The 24,972-nt window shown below is 47.1% G+C and overlaps 2 protein-coding genes across 2 annotated transcripts in view; one reads left to right on the plus strand and one right to left on the minus strand.

Annotated features, from left to right (window-relative positions):
* LOC138666953 (oocyte zinc finger protein XlCOF7.1-like) overlaps window positions 1–5,123 on the minus strand; it is a 46,008-nt gene extending 40,885 nt beyond the window's left edge. The window contains exon 1 of the mRNA XM_069755157.1: window positions 5,070–5,123. The gene's annotated coding sequence lies outside the window, so the exon portion shown is untranslated. The remainder of the gene's footprint in view (window positions 1–5,069) is intronic.
* Window positions 5,124–8,033: 2,910 nt separating this feature from the next.
* The window catches only part of LOC138666962 (oocyte zinc finger protein XlCOF22-like), a 38,505-nt gene continuing 21,566 nt past the window's right edge, over window positions 8,034–24,972 (plus strand). The window contains exons 1-2 of the mRNA XM_069755169.1: window positions 8,034–8,166; window positions 18,569–18,752. The gene's annotated coding sequence lies outside the window, so the exon portion shown is untranslated. The remainder of the gene's footprint in view (window positions 8,167–18,568; window positions 18,753–24,972) is intronic.

A 24,972-nucleotide genomic window follows, 5' to 3' on the forward strand; every position in this document is an offset into this window, starting at 1 on the left:
TAGGGGCTGAATTATACTATAGAGGCTGCCTATGGGGGTGCATTATATTAGGGGCTGCTTTATGCTATAGAGGCTGACTATGGGGGTGCAATATATTAATGGCTGCATTATACTATAGAGGCTGCCTATGGGGGTGCATTATATTAGGGGCTGAATTATACTATAGAGGCTGCCTATGGGGGTGCATTATATTAGGGGCTGAATTATGCTATAGAGGCTGCCTATGGGGGGCTGCATTATACTATAGAGGCTGCCTATGGGGGTGCTTTATATTAAAGGCTGCATTATGCTATAGAGGATGCCTATGGGGTGCATTATATTAGGGGCTGAATTATGCTATAGAGCAGTGTTCCCCAACTCCGGTCCTCAAGAGACATCAACAGGTCATGTTTTCAGGATCTCCTTAGTATTGCACAGGTGATAATTGCATTACCTGGAAAGGCAAGAATTCCATCACCTGGGCAATACTAAGGAAATCCTGAATACATGACCTGTTATTGGCTCTTGAGGACCGGAGTTGGGGAACACTGCAATAGAGGCTGCTTATGGGGGTGCTTTATATTAGGGGCTGCATTATGCTATAGAGGCTGCCTATGGGGGTGCATTATATTAAACGTTCCATTGTTCTACAGAGGCTGCCTATGGGGGTGCTTTACATTAGGGGCTGCATTATGCTATATAGGCTGCCAATAGGGGTGCATAATATTAAAGGTTGCATTATATTATAGAGGCTGCCTATGGGGGTGCATTTTATTAAGGGCTGCATTATACTATAGAGGCTTCCTATGCGGGTGTATTATATTAAGGGCTGCATTATACTATAGAGGCTGTCTATGGGGGTGCATTATATTAAAGGCTGAATTATGCTATAGAGACTGCCTATGGGGGTGCATTATATTAAGGGCTGCATTATACTATAGAGGCTGCCTATGGGGGGTGCATTATATTGGGAGCTGAATTATGCTATAGAAGCTGCCTATAGGAGTGAATTATATTAGCGGCTGAATTATGCTATAGAGGCTGCCTATGATGGTGCATTATATTAGGGGCTGAATTATACTCTAGAGGCTGCATATGAGGGTGCATTGTATTAGGGGCTGAATTATGCTATAGAGGCTGCCTATGGGGGCTGAATTATGATATAGAGGCTGCCTATGGGGGCTGCCCTATATTAGGGGCAGAATTATGATATAGAGGCTGCCTATGGAGGTGCATTATATTAGGGGCTGAATTATACTATAGAGGTTGCCTATAGTGGAGCATTATATTAGGGGCTGCATTATGCTATAGAGGCTGCCTATGGGGGTGCATTATATTAGGGGCTGCATTATGTTATAGAGGCTGCCTCTGGGGGTGCATTAGATTAGGGGCTGCATTATGCTATAGAGGCTGCCTATGGGGGTGCATTATATTAAAGGCTGCATTATGTTATAGAGGCTGCCTATGGGAGTGCATTATATTAGGGGCTGAATTATGCTATAGAGGCTTCCTATGGGAGGTGCTTTATATTAAAGGCTGCATTATGCTATAGAGGCTGACTATGGGGTGCATTATATTAGGGACTGAATTATGCTATAGAGGTTGCCTATTGGGTGCTGTATATTAGGGGCTGAATTATGCTATAGAGGCTTCCTATGAAGGTGCATTAGAGGCTGCCAATGGGGGTGCATTATATTAGGGGGTGCATTATGCTAGAGGCTGCCTATAGGGGTGAATTATATTAGGGGCTGCAAAATGCTATAGAGGATGCCTATGGAGGTGCATTATATTTGGGGTTGCAATATATTATAGAAGCAGCCTATGGGGGTGCATTATATTAAAGGGAACCTGTCACCAGGTTTGGCCGATAAGAATTACGGCCATCACCTTTCAGGGCTTATCTACAGCATCTTATAATGCTGTATAGCCCCTAACCCAACCTGTAAGAGAAGAAAAATAACTTTTATTATACTCACCTGTGAGGGCAGTCTCGTCCGAGGGGTGTCACTCTTCTTGGCCCAGCGCCTCCCATCTTCTTATGATAACCGTTCTCCTGCTTGCTTCATGTGGATGATGCATCACTGCTTCATCCACACAGGCTCCCCAACATCGCGCTCCTGCTCAGGAGTACTTATCTGCCCTGTTGAGGGCAGAGCAAAGTACTGCAGTGCGCAGATGCCGAGGCTCCTTGACCTGTGACATCCCTCAGACTGGGCTGCCGTACAGGTGATTATAATAAAAGGTCTTTTTCTTCTCTTACAGATCGGGTTGGGGGCAGATATACAGCATTATAGAATGCTGTATATCAGCCCTGAAAGGTGATGGCAGTAACTTATATAGGCCAAAACTGGTGACAGGTTCCCTTTAAGGACTGCATTATACTATAGAGTTTGCTTATGGGGAGTGTATTATACTATATAGAGTCTGCCTATGGGGAGTGCATTACACTATATTGAGGACTTTATTGAGGATTATCTGGTGCATTATACTATATGGAGGCTACCTAGGGGGCCATAATAATAAATAATCTTTATTTTTATATAGCGCTAACATACTCCGCAGTGCTTTACAGTTTTGCACACATTATCATCACTGTCCCCGATGGGGCTCACAATCTAAATTACCTATCATTATGTCTTTAGGCCATCATATATTGTGGAGATACACGGTTGGAGCTATCAAACCGTTTGGGGGATACTAAGGGGTCAGTATATATACAGTGAGGGGGCATTATACTGTGTATAAGAGAGCATCACACTTTGCATAGGGGAGCTGTACAGGGGTGAGTCTCGGGACATTATAAACTATAAAGTGGGCACTTATTATTATAGGCAAACTCAGGTTACTGTGACTGTCAAAGGGGTACACAGGGGGAATTATTACCGTACTTTCTAGGGGGAAAATCTGGGTGCTTTCTAGGGCACTTGCACCTGGCATTACTATATTCTAGAGCGTTGCTTTAGAATTTAGAAGGCACAGAGAACCACACAGCAGGTGCAGTAATAGGGACACATACAGCAGCAGCGGCTCAGTATTGGGGTATTAGGTGCAGTAATACGGACACATATGGCAGCAGCGGCTCAGTATTGGGGTATCAGGTGCAGTAATAGGGACACATACGGCAGCAGCGGCTCAGTATTGGGGTATTAGGTGCAGTAATAAGGACACATATGGCAGCAGCGGCTCAGTATTGGGGTATCAGGTGCAGTAATAAGGACACATACGGCAGCAGCGGCTCAGTATTGGGGTATTAGGTGCAGTAATAAGGACACATACGGCAGCAGCGGCTCAGTATTGGGGTATCAGGTGCAGTAATAAGGACACATAAGGCAGCAGTGGCTCAGTATTGGGGTATCAGGTGCAGTAATAAGGACACATACGGCAGCAGCGGCTCAGTATTGGGGTATCAGGGTTCAGTAATAGGGACACATACGGCAGCAGTGGCTCAGTATTGGGGTATCAGGGTCAGTAATAGGGACACATACGGCAGCAGTGGCTCAGTATTGGGGTATCAGGTGCAGTAATATGGACACATACCGCAGCAGCGGCTCAGTATTGGGGTATCAGGTGCAGTAATAGGGACACATACGGCAGCAGCGGCTCAGTATTGGGATATCAGGTGCAGTAATAGGGACACATACGGCCTCAGCGGCTCAGTATTGGGGTATCTAGTGCAGTAATAGGGACACATACGGCAGCAGCGGCTCAGTATTGGGATATCAGGTGCAGTAATAGGGACACATACGGCCTCAGCGGCTCAGTATTGGGGTATCAGGTGCAGTAATAGGGACACATACGGCAGCAGTGGCTCAGTATTGGGGTATCAGGGTTCAGTAATAGGGACACATACGGCAGCAGTGGCTCAGTATTGGGGTATCAGGGTCAGTAATAGGGACACATACGGCAGCAGTGGCTCAGTATTGGGGTATCAGGTGCAGTAATAGGGACACATACCGCAGCAGCGGCTCAGTATTGGGGTATCAGGTGGAGTAATAGGGACACATACGGCAGCAGCGGCTCAGTATTGGGATATCAGGTGCAGTAATAGGGACACATACGGCCTCAGCGGCTCAGTATTGGGGTATCTAGTGCAGTAATAGGGACACATACGGCAGCAGTGGCTCAGTATTGGGGTATCAGGGTCAGTAATAGGGACAACATACGGCAGCAGTGGCTCAGTATTGGGGTATCAGGTGCAGTAATAGGGACACATACGGCAGCAGCGGCTCAGTAGTGGGGTATCAGCAGGATGAGGAGTTTGTGCAGGCTGGAGATAGATGGTGATGGTGCTCGAATATGAGGCGTGAAACGTGTCTTTGCTGTAATCTCTGCAGACGACTCCTGGGTGGAAGAAGTTGTCATGTTGGTCTGGGCCAGATGGAAAAGACAAGAAATGTGCTCGATTCCATCAGAAAGGACGTCAGCGGTAAGACATTATCTGTAACTGTGCTGTGATCTCTTATATGTTCTGTAGGGCTGGTATCTACCACTGACCATATGGCGGTAATATCCATGTTGGTCTTTATATAGAGATTATTTTCAGTAACAGCGCGGTCATCTGCTGAGGTTCTCCTCCAGTATTAGGCCGGGATCACACACATGCGAGATACGGCCGAGTCTCGTATAGTAATCCCCGGCCCGGCCGCCTGCACTCCGGAGCGTGCGGTCGCATAGCAATACATGGAGCCGCACGCTCCGCTCCGGAGTGCAGGCGGCAGGGTCGGGGATTACTATGTGAGACTCGGCCGTATCTCGTGTGTGTGATCCCGGCCTTAAGGGGCGTCACCGAGTTGTAATCAAGGTTACCTGGTTAGGGGCCACTCAGAAGCTACACCCCCTGAACCAAAACCCCAGCTACGCCTGTGTAACATAGTAACATAGTGGTTGAAGGAAGACTATAAGTCCATCTAGTTCACCCATAGCCTAACCTAACATGCCCTAACATGTTGATCCAGAGGAAGGCAAAAAAAACCCACGTGGTAAAGAGTAAGCTCCACATCACTGCTCACACCACACAGCGACACCAAAGGAGTCTCAATGCTGAAGGGATTAATGTCCCCCCTCAGTAATGGGGAATATCCAGCGCTTACCTCAACCCGCAGGGCCGCACTTCACATATATGGCTTTTCTGTGTGCACAGGACCTGTGATGAGGTCACAGGAGGGGAGGAGTCAGGGGTCACATGATCAGGGGCCTCAGTGTATGCAGTGCTCTGCTGTGCTCTCCACCCTGGAGCTTCAGGTGTCTGCTGAATTTCCCTCTCTACCAGCGCCCCTCTGACAACTCCTCTTGTCAGGGCAGAAAGAAATGGTAAATGTGCATGGATTGGGGCGAGACTAAAATCTGCCCCTCATGATCTGTGCTTCCAAAGTTGGGAGGTGTGAAGTTAGTTGGTGTAACACTGGTGGATGTGGACCCACTACACAATGGGCCGGGTGTTAGGGGTCGAGTTCCCGCTTCTGCACAGGGGGAATCTCGGGCCGTCTCCCATTCTTGTCCAGCCGCAGTGGAGCCTGCTCAGCAAAGACATCGGTCCCAGCGTCTTGCTCAGTCTCACTCTGTACTGAGAGTTACTGCTGCTTCTTCAGCTTCTGCCATTAAAGTCAGTGCTGGTCAGCAGCGAGCGGACTTCTCTGGGACTAAGTCCTTGTCTGCGCACACTGAGCATGCCCAGGGTAAGATCTCCCGTTGGAGATCGAGGGTCATGTGCTCAGGCTCTGCAGCACATTCCATTGGTCCTCTTGGCAGGTCTTGGAAGGGCAAAAGTGCTGTAGCCACTTCCTGTGCTGCTGCTATATAAACTGCGCATGACCGCACGGCCATGCGCTAGTATTGTCTTACAATTGTTAATGTGTGTATGTTGTGAGTGCAAGTCGTCCTTGGATACCCCTACCCTATTGAATGTCTGTTCGCGGAACGTGTATGGTTGCTATCTAGCGCCCGACTTAGCCTACAGCACAAATCACACATTACAGCGTCCAGTTGCTGTGACCGCCAGTACGGCGCCGTGCACTTCCTTACCCAAGCCTGGGTGGTTAGTGGCGTTCGTCAGTGCGGCACCGCATGCACTCTTGTGCCTTTTTATCGTTATTCAGTTTCTTTACACACCCAGTTGCGGTGTTGTGCCAGCAAGGGTCTAACCGGACTTAAATCCTAGTTGGGGTTGAGTTCGCTGACTACTTGCTCGCGCTTTAGGTGCTGTACCGCGGTCCTGTGACTTAACAGGATTGCTTCTTTCACGCTGGGTGAGGTTAACCCACGTGTGTATACTTTAGTGTACCGCCATATAGTCTGCAAATTGCTAGCAGCAGGTTTTCACCTGCACGGTGGACCCCGGACTGCGAACGCATCTATATCATCTGTCTTGGTGCGTTCCGCCAGTCCTAACACCGGGCTTACCCTGGAGGGTGTAACTAGGTGTCCACCAGGTCTTCACGAGAGCCACTGGTGGAGAGGACAGGCTGGACAGCTGGAAGACACCAAGTACTACTACAAGGAAGTCCCCAGGACTGGAGCAGCTGATGGAAGAGTCAGAGACATAGGTGTGAGGTTCAACAGGCAACACAACTTGGACACAAGCAGCATGAACTGCCTAGGAACCAACATTCAGCAGAGCGGTGGGTGGAGCTCCTAATATAGGACCTGCCGGCACAGGCTAGGCTGGGGAACCTAATCTCTGAAGGACACAGCAGGGTTATATTCCTGTAGAGACTGGCCAATCCCCCTAATGGAAGCAACATGCTGAGAAGCTGCAAGGTGACCATAGTGAGTAGGGAGGCGCTGAGGGCAGGTGAGGTACCACCATGACACCTGGTTAGGAGCCCACTCAGATGTTTCCCCCTGAGCTGAGCCCCTCGCTGCGCCTCAGAACAAATGTAATATTATCTTCACAGTCAAGTGATAAATCAGTGACAGCTGTGGGATAAAAATGCCCATTACACCCTGAGATGACTTCCCTGGTGGGTACATTGTCTGAAATGGGGTCACTTTAGGGGGTTGCGTGTCTTCACACACCTCAGGGGCTTTGCAATTAACCCCCACAAGCGAGGACTGCCAAAGTACTGCTCCAAAAGCAAAACAGTGACTCTCCCCATTGGAGCTCGGCCGTGTGCACTCATTTCTGACCTCGGGTTTGGGGACAAATTTCTGTATAAATTGTGGCTCCATTTTACTCTGTGAAATTGAAAAATTTAGATCTAAAATATTTTAGTGTAAAAAAATAATTTTTCCCTGACCCAGAAATCTAAAGATCTGTGATGTAAGTCCGGCGTCACACTAGAGAGAAATATGGATGAGTGAGAGGCGCAAAAACAACGCATTGCACACGGACCAATGTTTCTCTATAGGGCAGCTCCTATCTGCTGTATAGTTCTCGGCCGTATTTTACGGGCTGAGAAAATCGCAGCATGGTGCGATTCTCAGCGTATTCCCCCAACAATACGCCAATGCAAGTCTATGGGTGCGAGAAAAATACGTACTACACACGGACCACACGTCTCACTTGCGAGAAATACGCAAGACTTTTCCAGGTGACAGGAAATGGGCCAAGCCATTATCAGGAAGCTTAGACATGCTAATTAGCTCAAAACGCGCTCCAGACATCCCAGAAGAACGCCTCCACGGAGTCCTGCAGCATGTCTACATTCATAAATGTAGAGATACTAATCGTTCTGGTCCAAGAAAGGCCTGAAATGTGGGACCGGATGGATGCACATTACTCCGACCAGGCCGGAAAAGAGGGAGCATGGAGGAGGATCTGTGGGCTACTTTTTGGTGATTTTGCGGACCGTCCACGTGAGGGAGAGCAACAAATAACAAACAAGTAACATCTCTAATGTTTTAAAAATCATATTAACTGCACAAAATAACACGTTTTCTCAATAACCCCTTAAATCCTATTATGTGGGTTTTTTTTTCTCATTATGAGTAATATAGATTGTTTATAAATTATACGTTAATAGGCAACATGACTATGTAAAATCTCAATAAATTTGTTTATCCAATGTTTGCAATGTCATAATACATTATTATTGTGTGACATTGCAGTGGAAGATGTTATGAGACGCTGGCACAGCATCCGCGACCAGTACAGGTGGGAACGTCAGGAGCGGGCCAGGAGTGGGGATGCAGCACCAACCAAGCGCAAGTACATCTATTTCGACCTCCTGGCATTATGGATGTCAGACCGTAAGTACATACATCGCACCACATTACACATATGCTATTTAGAGTCAAATTTCCAACCTTTTTAACCCCTTCCCGACCCATGACGCCACGTAGGCGTCATGAAAGTCGGTGCCAATCCGACCCATGACGCCTATGTGGCGTCATGGAAAGATCGCGTCCCTGCAGATCGGGTGAAAGGGTTAACTCCCATTTCACCCGATCTGCAGGGACAGGGAGAGTGGTAGTTTAGCCCAGGGGGGGTGGCTTCACCCCCCCGTGGCTACGATCGCTCTGATTGGCTGTTGAAAGTGAAACTGCCAATCAGAGCGATTTGTAATATTTCACCTATTATAACGGGTGAAATATTACAATCCAGCCATGGCCGATGCTGCAATATCATCGGCCATGGCTGTAAATACTAATGTGCCCCCACCCCACCGATCGCCCCCCCATCCCCCCGATCTGTCCGGTACACTGCTCCGGCTCCCCTCCGTCCTGTGCGCCGCTACCCCCGTGCTCTTGTCCGCTCACCCCCGTGCTCCACTCACCCCCCCTGCACTCCGATCCACCCCCCCCCCGTGCTCCGTTCCACCCCCCGTGCTCCGTTCCACCCCCCCCCCGTGCTCCGTTCCACCCCCCGATGCTCCGTTCCACCCCTCCCGCGTTCCGATCCACCCCCCCATGCTCCGATCCCCCCCCCTCGTGCTCCCCCCGCACCCCATCATACTTACCGATGCTGCCGGGGTCCGTCCGTCTTCTCCCTGGGCGCCGCCATCTTCCAAAATGGCGGGCGCATGCGCAGTGCGCCCGCCGAATCTGCCGGTCGGCAGATTCGTTCAAAGTGCATTTTGATCACTGAGATATAATCTATCTCAGTGATCAAAATAAAAAAAATAATAAATGACCCTCCCCCCTTTGTCACCCCCATAGGTAGGGACAATAAAAAAATAAAGAAATTTTTTTTTTTTCCCACTAATGTTAGAATAGGGTTAGGGGTAGGGTTAGGGCTAGGGTTAGGGTTTCGGTATGTGCACATGTATTCTGGTCCTCTGCGGATTTTTCCGCTGCGGATTTCATAAATCCGCAGTGCTAAACCGCTGCGGATTTATGGCGGATTTACCGTGTTTTTTCTGCGCATTTCACTGCGGTTTTACAACTGCGATTTTCTACTGGAGCAGTTGTAAAACCGCTGTGGAATCCGCAGAAAGAAGTGACATGCTGCGGAATGTAAACCGCTGCGTTTCCGTGCAGTTTTTCTGCAGCATGTGTACAGCGATTTTTGTTTCCCATAGGTTTACATTGAACTGTAAACTCATGGGAAACTGCTGCGGATCCGCAGCGTTTTCCGCAGTGTGTGCTCATACCTTTAGAATTAGGCTATGTGCACACGGTGCGGATTTGGCTGTGGATCCGCAGCGGATTGGCCGCTGCGGATTCGTAGCAGTTTTCCATCAGGTTTACAGTACCATGTAAACCTATGGAAAACCAAATCCGCTGTGCCCATGGTACGGAAAATACCGCCCGGAAACGCTGCGTTGTATTTTCCGCAGCATGTCAATTCTTTGTGCGGATTCCGCAGCGTTTTACACCTGTTCCTCAATAGGAATCCGCAGGTGAAATCCGCACAAAAAACACTGGACATCCATGGTAAATCCGCAGGTAAAACGCAGTGCCTTTTACCCGCGTATTTTTCAAAAATGATGCTGAAAAATCTCACACGAATCCGCAACGTGGGCACATAGCCTTAGGGTTAGGGTTGGAATTAGGGTTATGGCTACAGTTGGGATTAGGGTTAGGGGTGTGTTGGGGTTAGGGTTGTGATTACGGCTATGGCTACAGTTGGAATTAGGGTTAGGGGTGTGTTGGGGTTAGTGTTGGAGGTAGAATTGAGGGGTTTCCACTGTTTAGGCACATCAGGGGTCTCCAAACGCAACATGGCGCCACCATTGATTCCAGCCAATCTTGTATTCAAAAAGTCAAATGGTGCTCCCTCACTTCCGAGCCCCGACGTGTGCCCAAACAGTGGTTTACCCCCACATATGGGGTACCAGCATACTCAAGACAAACTGCGCAACAATTACTGGGGTCCAATTTCTCCTGCTACCCTTGTGAAAATAAAAAAATGCTTGCTAAAACATCATTTTTGAGTAAAGAAAAATTATTTTTTTATTTTCACGGCTCTGCGTTGTAAACGTCTGTGAAGCACTTGGGGGTTCAAAGTGCTCACCACATATCTAGATAAGTTCCTTGGGGGGTCTAGTTTCTAAAATGGGGTCACTTGTGGGGGGTTTCTACTGTTTAGGCACACCAGGGGCTCTGCAAACGCAACGTGACGCCCGCAGACCATTCCATCAAAGTCTGCATTTCAAAAGTCACTACTTCCCTTCTGAGCCCCCGACGTGTGCCCAAACAGTGGTTTACCCCCACACATGGGGTATCAGCGTACTCAGGAGAAACTGGACAACAACTTTTGGGGTCCAATTTCTCCTGTAACCCTTGGGAAAATAAAAAATTCTGGGCTAAATAATTATTTTTGAGGAAAGAAAACGTATTTATTATTTTCACGGCTCTGTATTATAAACTTCTGTGAAGCACTTGGGGGTTCAAAGTCCTCACCACACATCTAGATAAGTTCCTTTCGGGGTCTAGTTTCCAAAATGGGGTCACTTGTGGGGGGTTTCTACTGTTTAGCCACATCAGGGGCTCTGCAAACGCAACGTGACGCCCACAGAGCATTCCATCAAAGTCTGCATTTCAAAACGTCACTACTTCACTTCCGAGCCCCGGCATGTGCCCAAACAGTGGTTTACCCCCACATATGGGGTATCAGCGTACTCAGGAGAAACTGGACAACAACTTTTGGGGTCAAATTTCTCCTGTTACCCTTGGGAAAATAAAAAATTGCAGGCTAAAAGATCATTTTTGAGAAAATAATTTTTATTTTTTATTTTCATGGCTCTGCGTTATAAACTTCTGTGAAGCACTTGGGGGTTTAAAGTGCTCAATATGCATCTAGATAAGTTCCTTGGGGGGTCTAGTTTCCAAAATGGGGTCACTTGTGGGGGATCTCCAATGTTTAGGCATACAGGGGCTCTCCAAACGTGACATGGTGTCCGCTAATGATTGGAGCTAATTTTCCATTTAAAAAGCCAAATGGCGTGCCTTCCCTTCCGAGCCCTGCCGTGCGCCCAAACAGTGGTTTACCCCCACATATGGGGTATCAGCGTACTCAGGACAAACTGGACAAGAACATTTGGGGTCCAATTTCTCCTATTACCCTTGGCAAAATAGGAAATTCCAGGCTAAAAAATCATTTTTATGGAAAGAAAAATTATTTTTTATTTTCATGGCTCTGCGTTATAAACTTCTGTGAAGCACCTGGGGGTTTAAAATGCTCAATATGCATCTAGATAAGTTCCTTGGGGGGTCTAGTTTCCAAAATGGGGTCACTTGTGGGGGAGCTCCAATGTTTAGGCACACGGGCTCTCCAAACGCGACATGGTGTCCGCTAACAATTGGAGCTAATTTTCCATTCAAAAAGTCAAATGGCGCGCCTTCCCTTCCGAGCCCTGCCGTGTGCCCAAACAGTGGTTTACCCCCACATATGAGGTATCGGCGTACTCGGGAGAAATTGCCCAACAAATTTTATGATCCATTTTATCCTATTGCCCATGTGAAAATGAAAAAATTGAGGCAAAAAATTTTTTGGGGTGAAAAAAAAGTACTTTTTCATTTTTACAGATCAATTTGTGAAGCACTTGAGGGTTTAAAGTGCTCACTAGGCATCTAGATAAGTTCCTTGGGGGGTCTAGTTTCCAAAATGGGGTCACTTGTGGGGGAGCTCCAATGTTTAGGCACACAGGGGCTCTCCAAACGCGACATGGTGTCCGCTAACGATAGAGATAATTTTTCATTCAAAAAGTCAAATGGCGCTCCTTCCCTTCCGAGCCTTACCATGTGCCCAAACAGTGGTTTACCCCCACATGTGAGGTATCGGTGTACTCAGGAGAAATTTCCCAACAAATTTTAGGATCCATTTTATCCTATTGCCCATGTGAAAATGAAAAAATTGAGGCTAAAAGAATTTTTTTGTGAAAAAAAAGTACTTTTTCATTTTTACGGATCAATTTGTGAAGCACTTGAGGGTTTAAAGTGCTCACTAGGCATCTAGATAAGTTCCTTGGGGGGTCTAGTTTCCAAAATGGGGTCACTTGTGGGGGAGCTCCAATGTTTAGGCACACGGGCTCTCCAAACGCGACATGGTGTCCGCTAACAATTGGAGCTAATTTTCCATTCAAAAAGTCAAATGGCGCGCCTTCCCTTCCGAGCCCTGCCGTGTGCCCAAACAGTGGTTTACCCCCACATATGAGGTATCGGCGTACTCGGGAGAAATTGCCCAACAAATTTTATGATCCATTTTATCCTATTGCCCATGTGAAAATGAAAAAATTGAGGCTAAAAGAATTTTTTTGTGAAAAAAAAGTACTTTTTCATTTTTACGGATCAATTTGTGAAGCATCTGGGGGTTCAAAGTGCTCACTATGCATCTAGATAAGTTCCTTGGGGCGTCTAGTTTCCAAAATGGGGTCACTTGTGGGGGAGCTCCAATTTTTAGGCACACGGGGGCTCTCCAAACGTGACATGGTGTCCGCTAAAGAGTGCAGCCAATTTTTCATTCAAAAAGTCAAATGGCGCTCCATCCCTTCCAAGCCCTGCCGTGCGCCCAAACAGTGGTTTACCCCAACATATGAGGTATCAGTGTACTCAGGACAAATTGGACAACAACTTTCGTGGTTCAGTTTCTCCTTTTACCATTGGGAAAATAAAAAAATTGTTGCTAAAAGATAATTTTTGTGACTAAAAAGTTAAATGTTAATTTTTTCCTTCCATGTTACTTCTGCTGCTGTGAAGTACCTGAAGGGTTAATAAACGTCTTGAATGTGGTTTTGAGTACCTTGAGGGGTGCATTTTTTTAGAATGGTGTCACTTTTGGGTATTTTCAGCCATATAGACCCCTCAAACTGACTTCAAATGTGAGGTGGTCCCTAAAAAAAATGGTTTTGTAAATTTCGTTGTAAAAATGAGAAATCGCTGGTCAAATTTTAACCCTTATAACCCTTATAACCCTTATAACTTCCTAGGAAAAAAAAAAATTGTTTCCAAAATTTCCTAACAGAACTCAGTTCAACTTCACTGAGAGGGAGACCGGGTGGGATTCTGATGCCATTATTGATCCGGTCGGGGAAGGTGAAGAGGTGGCTGGCTCATCTTCTCAGCCTTCCAGCTGCATCCCTCAAGCTCCACCTGTACCAGCAGCTGCACCAGCACCCGGCAGCCTTGATGAACCAGGCAACAGCAGCAGCCCTACTGTTCATCTTCAGGGCTCCCCCCAGCCTGCTGTCATATCCGCCGTGGTCGACGAAGGCGAGAGATCCCTGCCTCTGATACAAGGAGGCATGTTGACATGGGGATGCTGAATTACCTGTCCAGGGCTGCCCAGGATGAGGGTGAGGAGGCATATTCCCGCAGTCTAACCCGGTACCTCTGTTCCCTACCCCGTGAGGTGAGGCTACGTGTGCAAGGATCAATTCAGATCCTCATTGATGCATGCACACACCCCAATACCCCATATGAGGTATTTGAGTTCTTTGAGAGGTGGCAGCTGTCACCCCGTAAACTGCTCCGAGTTAACGTCAACCCAGAAGTGCATGGGCAATATGGATCTGAGGCCCCTACTCCACGGGTGCCTACACCTCAACCCATTCCCTCCCCTAAACCAACCTTGGCCACAACAGGCTCAAATGGCATCCTACAACCCACCTGTCCAATATGGCCACTTGTACAGACCCAGTGTTGGAGGCTGGTCCCAACCTGGCTTTTGACGACATGGCCATATTGGGGGTTTGAGTAACATGGCTTCCAGAATCCCCAGGAGTATAATGTAAATTATCCCTGTGGACACTTTTCCGCTCACCAATCTGACCCTGGCCACAACATACATCATGGCCAAGATTATACACCCACACAGGGTGAAGGCCAAGTTGGACACCAAAGCCAGCAAGAAAGAAAGGCTGTACTCCCGCCATCACCTCCACCAACGTTCCAAAATCTGTAATGTATTTTGGTATCTGATTTTGCTATAGCAAATTTATGATTATGTTTGATTGTTTTGTTTAACAACATTTTAAAAAAGTTTATGGCCAAATTTCTCAGGCCACAAAAGCCACAAAAGCCATATGACTGAAATATGGTTTGAATTTAAAAAAATTCTCTTTTGGTATTATAAAAATATAAAAATGCCAAGTTTTGTCTATTATTGAAATAATTAATACAAGATAAAAAATTAAAAACAAAAACATCTATAAGCTAAAGAAAATTAACACACACAACATCTTAACCCCTTAGTGACAGAGCCAATTTGGTACTTAATGACCGAGCCAATTTTTGCAATTCTGACCACTGTCACTTTATGAGGTTATAACTCTGGAACGCTTCAACGGATCCCGCTGATTCTGACATTGTTTTTTCGTGACATATTGTACTTCATGGTAGTGGTAACATTTCTTCGATATTACTTGCAATTATTTATGAAAAAAATGGAAATATGGCGAAAATTTTTTAAATTTTGCAATTTTCAAACTTTGTATTTTTATGCCCTTAAATTAGAGAGATATGTCTCAAAAAATAGTTAATAAATAACATTTCCCACATGTCTACTTTACATCAGCACAATTTTGGAAACAAAATTTTTTTTGTTAGGGAGTTATAAGGGTTAAAAGTTGACCAGCAATTTCTCATTTTTACAACACCTTTTTGTTAGGGACCACATCACATTTGAAGTCATTTTGAGGGGTCTATATGATAGAAAATAACGAAGTGTGACACCATTCTAAAAACTACACCCCTCAAAGTTCTCAAAACCACATTCAAGAAGTTTATTAACCCTTTACGTGCTTCACAGGAACTGAAACAATGTGGAAGGAAAAAATGAACATTTAACTTTTTTTTGCAAACATTTTAATTCAGAACCATTTTTTTTATTTTCACAAGTGTAAAAACAGAAATGTAACCATAAATTTTGTTTTGCAATTTCTCCTGAATACGCCAATACCCCATATGTGGGGGTAAACCACTGTTTGGGCGCACCGCAGAACTTGGAAGTGAAGGAGCGCCGTTTGACTTTTTCAATGCAGAATTGGCTGGAATTGAGATTGGATGCCATGTCACGTTTAGAGAGCTCCTGATGTGCCTAAACAGTGGAAACCCCCCACATGTGACACCATTTTGGAAACTAGACCCCTTAAGGAACTTATCTAGATGTGTGGTGAGCACTTTGAACCCCCAAGAGCTTCACAGAAGTTTATAACGTAGAGCCGTGAAAATAAAAAATCGCATTTGTTTACACAAAAATGATCTTTTCGCCCACAAATTCTTATTTTCACAAGGGTAACAGGAGAAATTAGACCACAAAAGTTGTAGTGCAATTTCTCCTGAGTACGTCGATACCCAATATGTGGGGGTAAACCACTGTTTGGGCGCACCGCAGAGCTTGGAAGAGGAGTGCCGTTTTACTTTTTCAATGTAGAATTGTCTGGAATTGAGATTGGACGCCATGTCGCGTTTGGAGAGCCCTTGATGTGCCTAAACAGTGGAAACCCCCCACAAGTGACCCCATTTTGGAAACTAGACCCCCCAAGGAACTTATCTAGATGTGTGGTGAGAACTTTGAATGCCCAAGTGCTTCACAGAAGTTTAGAATGCAGAGTCGTGAAAATAAAAAAATATTTTTTTTTCCACAAAAAAGATTTTGTAGCCCCCAAGTTTTTATTTTCACAAGGGTAACAGGAGAAATTGGACCCCAAATGTTGTTGTGCAATTTATCCCGAGTACACTGATGTGCCATATGTGGGGGTAAACCACTGTTTGGGCGCACGGCAGAGCTCGGAATGTAAGGAGCGCTGTTTTGGAATGCAGACTTAGATAGAATGGTCTGTGGGCGTTATGTTGCGTTTGCAGAGCCCCTGATGTACCTAAACAGTAGTAACCCCCCACAAGTGACCCCATTTTGGAAACTAGACCCCCCAAGGAACTTATCTAGATGTGTGGTGAGAACTTTGAATGCCCAAGTGCTTCACAGAAGTTTAGAATGCAGAGTCGTGAGAATAAAAAAAAAAAATTTTTTCCACAAAAAAGATTTTGTAGCCCCCAAGTTTTTATTTTCACAAGGGTAACAGGAGAAATTGGACCCCAAAAGTTGTTTTCCAATTTATCCCGAGTACGCTGATGCCCCATATGTGGGGGTAAACCACTGTTTGGGCGCATGGCAGAGCTCAGAAGGGAGGGAGCACCATTTGACTTTTTAAGCGCAAAATTGGCTGTCGTGTTTGGAGACCCCCTGATGTAACTAAACAGTGGAAACCCCCCAATTCTAGCTCCAACCCTAACCCCAACACACTCCTAACCCTAATCCCAACCCGATCCATAATCATAATCACTAACCCTAACGATAATCACAACCCTTACCCCAAAACAACCCTAATGTCAACCCTAACCATAACCCTAATCAAAACCCTAAATCCAACACACCCCTAATCCTAATCTCAACCCTAACTTCAAACCTAACCCTAATCCCAATACACCCCTAATCACAACCCTAACCTTAACCCTAATCCCAAACATAACCCTAATCCCAAGCGTAACCCTAATGTCAATCCTAACCCTAATACCAACCCTAATCCAAACCCTAATCCCAACTCTAACCCTAACTTTGGCCCCAACCCTAGCCCTAACTTTAGCCCCAACCCTAACCCTAGCCCTAAGGCTACTTTCACACTTGCGTCGTTTGGCATCCGTCGCAATCCGTCGTTTTGGACAAAAAACGGATCCTCCAAATGTGCCTGCAGGATGCGTTTTTTTGCCCATAGACTTGTATTGCCGACGGATCATGACGGATGGCCACACGTCGCGTCCGTCGTGCACTGGATCAGTTGTGTTTTGGCGGACCGTCGGCACAAAAAACGTTCAATGTAACGTTTTTTTGTACGTCGCGTCCGCCATTTCTGACCGTGCATGCGTGGCCGTAACTCCGCCCCCTCCTCCCCAGGAAATAGATTGGGCAGCGGATGTGTTGAAAAACTACATCCGCTGCCCACGTTGTGCACAATTTTCACAACGTGCGTCGGTATGTCGGGCCGACGCATTGCGACAGCCCCTTACCGACCTAAGTGTGAAAGAACCCTAACCCTGAATTTAGCCCCAACCCTAACCCTAAATTTAGCCCCAACTCTAGCCCCAACCCTAGCCCTAACCCTAGCCCTTACCCTAGCCCTAACCCTAGCCCTAACCCTAACCCTAGCCCTAACCATAACCCTAATTTTAGCCCCAACTGCTCTTCTCCTGCCGGCCGGCAGATGACGATAGATAACGGGCGCACTGCGCATGCGCCCGCCATTTTCTTTTCCCCGGCAGCCAGGAGGAGCAGCAGGAGGATGCAGGGACACCGGTAAGTATAATAGGGTCCCCGAATCCCCCTATTTCTCTGTCCTCTGATGTGCGATCACATCAGAGGACAGAGAATTACACTTTGATTTTTTTTTTTTTTTTTTTTTTGCGGTCGCCGATAAACAGTTAATTACCGGCGATCGCAAAACAGGGGTGCCGGCCGGAGGGCGCACTGCGCATGCGCCCGCCATTTTGAAGATGGCGGCGCCCACCGGGAGCCACGAGGACCACCGGGGGAGATAGGTGAGTATCGGGGGGCTATCTGGGACCCCTTTTCTCTGTCCTCTGATGTGCGATCACATCGGAGGACAGAGAAATTAAAAAGAGATTGCGTTTTGTTTTTTTTTGCGATCGCCGGTAAACGGTTAATTACCGGCGATCGCAAATGCGGGGTCGGTAAACCCCCCCCCCCCAAATCATGTTCTCTGGGGTCTCGGCTTAATTAACGGCGCTGTGGTTTAAGTACCCTTAGCGGCCGCCGTTAAAAGGCGTATCGGCGGTCGCTAAGGGGTTAAATGAAAAAAATATATTTATATACACAAACATTTTAAAATTACAACATAGATACAGCATATTCTTGCCAGGGAGTAGCACCCTGAGGTGTCACAACATAATTAGTGAAAATATCACGTACTTTCAGTCCGGAGAGCGGACGACGCTGAGGGATCACGTGGTCTAAGCCTACCCACATTGCCCAACACACCTTCGGCACCATCAGATGATGGCTGCCCAACGCGGCGTGACAAAACCCAGTTGTATAGGACATGCTCAGTTGGGGTGAACCTAAGTCTGTCTGACACGTTGCCAACAAACCACCAATACACAACACAAGCACAGCAACAAAATGGCCAGATTGGAGCGTGCCACCTGTTGTAGAGGCAATAAAAATAGGGTTGCTGATGATGATTTTAATTATTTTCAGACCTGAAAACCGTTAAATGACCATTTTGGAAGGCTCCGAGAAAAAAATGCTATACGGATGCCATACGGAGGATTACATGCGCAAAATGCGCAGCCACACCTTGCCTACGGATGACATGCGGATCACTGTTCAGGAAACATTTCTGCGTATTACAACCATAAAAAACGGACCGTATTTTGATACGGTAGGTGTGACACCGGCCTATTGGTGGGGAAAAAAAACGCCCCCCACACCCAGATGGATTCGCTGAGGACTGTTGATCTGAAATGGGGTCACTCTGGGGGGGGGGGGGGGGCGCTGTTCTGGAAGCTGCACAATATTCCAGACAAATGTACAATCCAAAAACCAAACAGTGATTCTTCCCTCCAGAGCCGCGGAAGCGAGATCTCCTGCCACATTCTGGGGGTCGCCTCATTCTCCAGAAATTACTTTATAAATTGTGCAGCGTCCTATAAGATTTTCCTGCCCACAGCGCCCCCATCCAGCGAGTGTCTGAGAAAGGTCATTACACCGAAACGTCACCATGTTCACGTGTTATATACGTTCTGCTCCGTACACTCTGTACACACGCAGCTTCGCTCTGTACACCATGTACACACGTGACTCCCCCCTGTACATCTCGTACACACACGCAGCTCCGCTCCGTACACACACGCCTCTCTGCTCTGTAAACCTTGTACACACGCGACTCCTCACTGTACACCCCGTACACACATGGCTCCACTCCGTACACCTCGAACACACACGCCTCTCTGCTGCGTACACTTCATACACACTCGATTTCTCTCTGTACATCTCGTACACACATGGCTCTGCTCCATACACCTTGTACACACGCGACTCCTCTCTGTACATGTCATACACACATGGCTCCGCTCCATACCTCGTACACACATGGCTCCGCTCCGTACACCTCGTACACACGGCTCCGCAACCTCGTACACACGTGGCTTTGCTCCGTACACCTTGCACACACACGGCTCAGCTCCGTACATCTCATACATGTGCGGCTCCTTTCTGTACACAAGTGACTCCACTCCGTATACGAGCAGCTCCACTCTGTACACCTTGAAAACACACGGCTCCACTTTGTACACCTCGTACACATACGACTCCGCTCCGTACACCTCATACACACACGGCTCTGCTCCGTACACCTCGTACACACACGGCTCTGCTACATCCACACTGTAAACCCCTCCTGACATCACACATAAACTTCCGCTCATCCAGCACCATGACAACCAGCACAGCAGAGTCCTGCATACACTGAGGCCCCTGATCATGTGACCCCTGACTCCTCCCCTCCTGTGACCTCATCACAGGTCCTGTGCGCACAGTTCAGCCATTCAGCTCATCTGCTTTTGTTGCTTCTTAAGATCAGGTAACATTTGGCAGAAGTCTCCTGCAGAAAGTACAATTCCCCCATAAGTGATTGGATCCTGCAGATCTCTGAAGGTGCGGATCTCGGATCTCGGCGCTTTCTTGTGCCCCACGGTACATTAACCCCAATTACCTTCCAAGTCTGTGATACTTTCTCTTCCCCTGAGCCCTCAGTGATATTAGAGGGAGTTTCCAGAGCTCTAGTGTGATGCCCCAGGGTCCTGGTCGTCACAGTGACATTGCTTTCCTCTTGGGGAGAGTGATGTCACGCTTGGAAGCGATGAAGGATATCTTTCACCAGGTAAATACTGCATACAACACGTTCACACTCCAGGCCAGAAGGGGGAGCTCTGTACCCGGATTTAGGGTGAACTCCCCTTGATATATTCTGGTTTTGGAGGGAAAGTAGTTAGTTAGTTTGTCCCAGACAGCAGACAGTGCAGAGTGTCAGAGGACCTGAAGAGAGCGGACACTGTAGTGATGGGCAGTCCGGCTCTTTTTGGTAATCCAGCTGTCATGGCTCCGCTCACCAAAAGGAGTCGGCTCTTTCGGCTCACAAAACGGCTCTTTATTCAGACTCCCCTGACAGCACTACGAGAGAGGGGATCCACCCTTAAGGAACAGGAAACCTACAGATACAAAAGGGCGGTACCTCTCCCATGCATCAGTTGGTTTCCTGTTCCTGAGGGGACTGGATCCTACAGAAGATTTCTACAGGAGTTCCAGGCCGGCTGGACCGATTTAGGTAGCGAGGGGGTCTCCTACCTCGGCCGGTGCGGGGTACCTGATGTGGTCAGTGTGGCCCTGGCAGGGCTGCACGGCTGTGGCTATTCAGCGAGGAGCGGTCGCTAGGGGGTGTCCTGGCTCCGGAGCCTGCGCGTGGTGAGTATGACGGTTTCCCCTCCCTTGAGTGCTGTGGGGGCTCTGTGGGGACGGCGGCTTCATGGTGGCACCACTCGGAGTCTCCTGGCAAGGTCTCGGCATCCCACGCTGTCCACAGCGCTGACAGGAAGTGTTGTGGACTAGGGGTGACGTCGGAAGACGGACCCTGCGGTGACTTCCGGGTCGCGGAGCTTCTGCGCATGCGCAGGGGCTCCAAGATGGTGGCGCCCACCGGAAAATGTGCGCCGATCACCCTCAGGTGTCAGGCTCTGTGCTATCCCTTGTAAAGGTGAGTATTTATTTGGGCCTACCCTGGATGAACTCCTGGAGAAAGCAGGAGATAAGAAAAAATTTCCCAATTTATTCAATGCATATCGTCGTCCCTTCAACAAGAGAAGGTTCAATCGGGGAGGGAAGCGCGCCTTCTCACCGGGTAGAGATCGATCCAGATGGGATGATAAGCGAAAACAAGGTACAGGTCTCATGTTTCGCCGTAACCCGACAGAAAGCAAAAAACAGGATCAATGACTAGCAATCACGGTGGGAGGGAGACTGTTGCATTTCTCGGCAGAATGGTCGAGAATCACAAACAGCGTTTGGATAAAAGACACTGTTTCCCATGGTCTCAAACTTGAATTTGTTCATACTCCATGGGACAAATTCAAGTTAACACCCTGGCGCTCATCTCCCATTGAACAATTTGCCTTAGAAGAGGAAGTGAGGACTCTTTGCTCTAAAAATGTTCTGGTAGAAGTGCCGTATTCTCAGGCAGGGAAAGGGTTTTACTCTCCCCTATTCCTAATCCAAGAACCGGATAAGACTTATAGAACTATTATAAATCTTAAGGGTCTCAATAAATTTTTGGTCAAACATACTTTCAAAATGGAGTCCATCAATTCGACAATAAAAATGCTTTTCAACAACTGTTTTATGGCAGTAGTGGATTTAAAAGATGCCTACTATCATGCACCCATTCATGCTGATTTCCAACAATACCTGAGTGTAGCAGTGCTAATGGAGGGAAGGATTCAACATTTTCAGTTCAGGGCAGGTCCCCTTCAGGATAACTTCTCTTAGAGTGTTCACTAAAATAATCGCTGAAGTCATGGCACATTTAAGGGAATCAAATGTCCTTATAATCCCCTACTTAGATGATTTCCTTATTGTAGGAAATTCGGTAGATCACTGTCTGTCACAATGGGAGATTACTAAAGCTAAACTAGAACACCTGGGTTGGATCATAAACTTCGAAAAATCTAAGGCTACGTTCACACTAGCGTTGTGCGCCGCTGCGTCGGCGACGCACAACGCACCGAAAAACGCGTGCAAACGCACGCAAAAACGCTGCGTTTTTCGACGCGTGCGTCGTTTTTTGACGAAAATCGGACGCAAGAAAAATGCAACTTGTTGCGTTTTCTTGGTCCGACGCTAGCGTCAAAAAAGACGCACGTGTCGGAAAACGCAACAAGCAAAAACGCATGCGTCCCCCATGTTAAACATAGGGGCGCATGATGCGTGCGTCGCCGCTGCGTCGCCCGACGCTAGCGCGACGCACACTAGCCGAACGCTTGTGTGAACGTAGCCTAAGTTACAGCCCCTAAATATTCAAAAATTCCTGGGATTAATGTTGAATTCAGTAACATAAGTGTCTTCTCATTATAGAAAAAATAGATCTGATTCAGAATTATGTATTAAAAGCAATTAATACACCCTCCATGACACTTCGGCAAGCAATGTCCCTACTTGGGTCACTCACATCTTGCATTCCAGCAGTTAAGTGGGCTCAGTTCCACACCAGATCCCTACAAAAAGAAGTCTTGTTCCATGACAGAGCCTTAGGAGGCGCGTTAAATGGGAAATTAACGTTGGGGTCAATAACATTGGATTCCCTTAGCTGGTGGTTAGATAAACAAAATTTATCAGCAGGGGTTCCCTGGATAGTAGATGTCACCCAGGTGATAACCACCTCTTCGGGGTGGGGAGCCTATATGGGGGACATGGTGGTCCGGGGCAACGGGAACCCTTCACAACATTCTCATCCAAACAAAGGGAGTTGTTGGCGGTTGAATTGGCTGTTAAAAAATTCCAAATATATCTGCAGGGCCAGCACGTCAGAATTCTGTTGGACAACAGAGTTGCAGTCGCTTATATAAACCGGCAAGGGGGAACACGTTCCGAGACATTAATGCAGATCACGGATCGCTTGTTCCAGATGGCAGAGCTCAATTTTCAATCTTTGACAGCTCTCCACATCAAAGGAAAAGAGAATGTGACAGCAGATTTCCTCAGCCAAAATGTATTAAAGCAAGGAGAGTGATCTCTCAACGAGGACATTTTCAATCTTATCATCCACAGATGGGGTCAGCCAGTGGTGGATCTGTTCGCCACCAGAAGCAACAGAAAAGTAAAACATTTTTGCTCTATAAATCCCAGGGAGAATCCCCTGGCGGTGGACGCGTTTCTAATAAAATGGGATTTTCCACAGGCTTATGCCTTCCCACCGCTGAACCTGATACCTGTTGTGAATTCCACTCTTGGGCTCCCTCCGGTGGTTGTAAGTGGCACTTTTGTGAGTTCTGCTCTTGGGCTCCCTCCGGTGGTTTTAAGTGGAATGGCTGCTCCTTGGATTTAGCTGTCAGCAGCTGCTTCCACTGATTGTCTTTTCTGCTCGGCTATTTAGCCTGGCTCTTTCCTTCAGCTGGTGCCACTTGTCTATGGTTCCTGGTTGGATTCACATCTCTTTGGATTTCCCTGTTATCCTGACCAGTTCAGCAAAGCTAAGTCCTTGCTTGCTCTTTTCTGTCCACAGGTTGTGGACTTATCCGTTCTGTGCTTTCTATGTTTGTCCAGCTTGTCAGTATGAATTAATTCAGTGATGCTGGAAGCTCTGGGAAGCAGATTTACCCTCCACACCTGACACCTGATTTTTGTAAACTCTGCGTGGATTTTTTGTAGTGTTTTATACTGACCGCACAGTATTCCATCCTGTCCTATCTATCAAGCTAGACTGGCCTCCTGTGTTCATCCTGGTTTCATTCTGTGTATGTCTTTTCCCTCTCCACTCACAGTCATTATTTGTGGGGGGCTATTTTTCCTTTGGGGATTTTCTCTGAGGCAAGATAGTTTTCCTGTTTCTATCTTTAGGGGTAGTTAGTTCTCAGGCTGTGACGAGGTGCCTAGGGAGTGTTAGGAGCATTCCACGGCTACTTCTAGTGTTGTGTTGAGCTTAGGGACTGCGGTCAGTATAGATACCACTTCCTTCAGAGCTCGTTCCATGTTGCTCCTAAACCACCAGATCATAACAGATACCTCTAGTTGTGAGGAAAATCAGGGAAGATCGAGCAAAAGTCATCCTTATCGCCCCCTTTTGGCCCAGAAGAACCTGGTTTGCCTGGCTCAAGACAATGTCCGTATCGGTTCCCTGGGTACTGCCAGAGATCCCGAACTTGCTTTCTCAGGGACCAATATCCCATCCACAAGTGGCAGCGCTCCATTTAACGGCGTGGAGTTTGAACGGTCACTATTAATAGAAAAAGGCATCTCTCCAAACTTAGTAGAGACGCTCCTAAAGAGTAGAAAGCAAATAACTACGAAAATCTACTCTAGGACTTGGAGGAAGTTCTTGACCTGTTCAAAATTTAATATCCAAGAAGGGGTGCCGATACAACAAATTTTAGAGTTTCTGCAGAAGGGGTTTGCGTTAAAACTCTCTACTAGTACCCTTAGAGTACAGGTCTCAGTCCTGGGTGCTCTGTTTTCCTGTAATATAGTTAACAACTATTGGATAGCAAGATTTATGAAGGCAGTTAGTAGAACTAAACCAGTGTATAAAGACAGAACATTTCCGTGGGATTTAAATTTAGTTCTGTCCTCTCTAACAAAACCCCCCTTTGAACCTCTACAAGAGGCCTCGATCAAAATGTTGACACTTAAGACAGCCTTCTTGATTGCCATAACCTCAGCTCGCGGGATAGGGGATATCCAGGCGCTTTCCAGACTTCCTCCATACACGGAAATCTTGACGGACAGAGTAGTCCCAGCATATCTACCGAAGGTAGCTACATGTTTCCATAGATCGCAGGAGATAGTTTTGCAATTTTTTATTCCTAATCCCTCTAATCCTAAAGAGCAGGAGCTTC

This window comes from Ranitomeya imitator, chromosome 2, assembly GCF_032444005.1.
Source record: "Ranitomeya imitator isolate aRanImi1 chromosome 2, aRanImi1.pri, whole genome shotgun sequence".
In the NCBI taxonomy this organism is placed as follows: domain Eukaryota; kingdom Metazoa; phylum Chordata; class Amphibia; order Anura; family Dendrobatidae; genus Ranitomeya; species Ranitomeya imitator.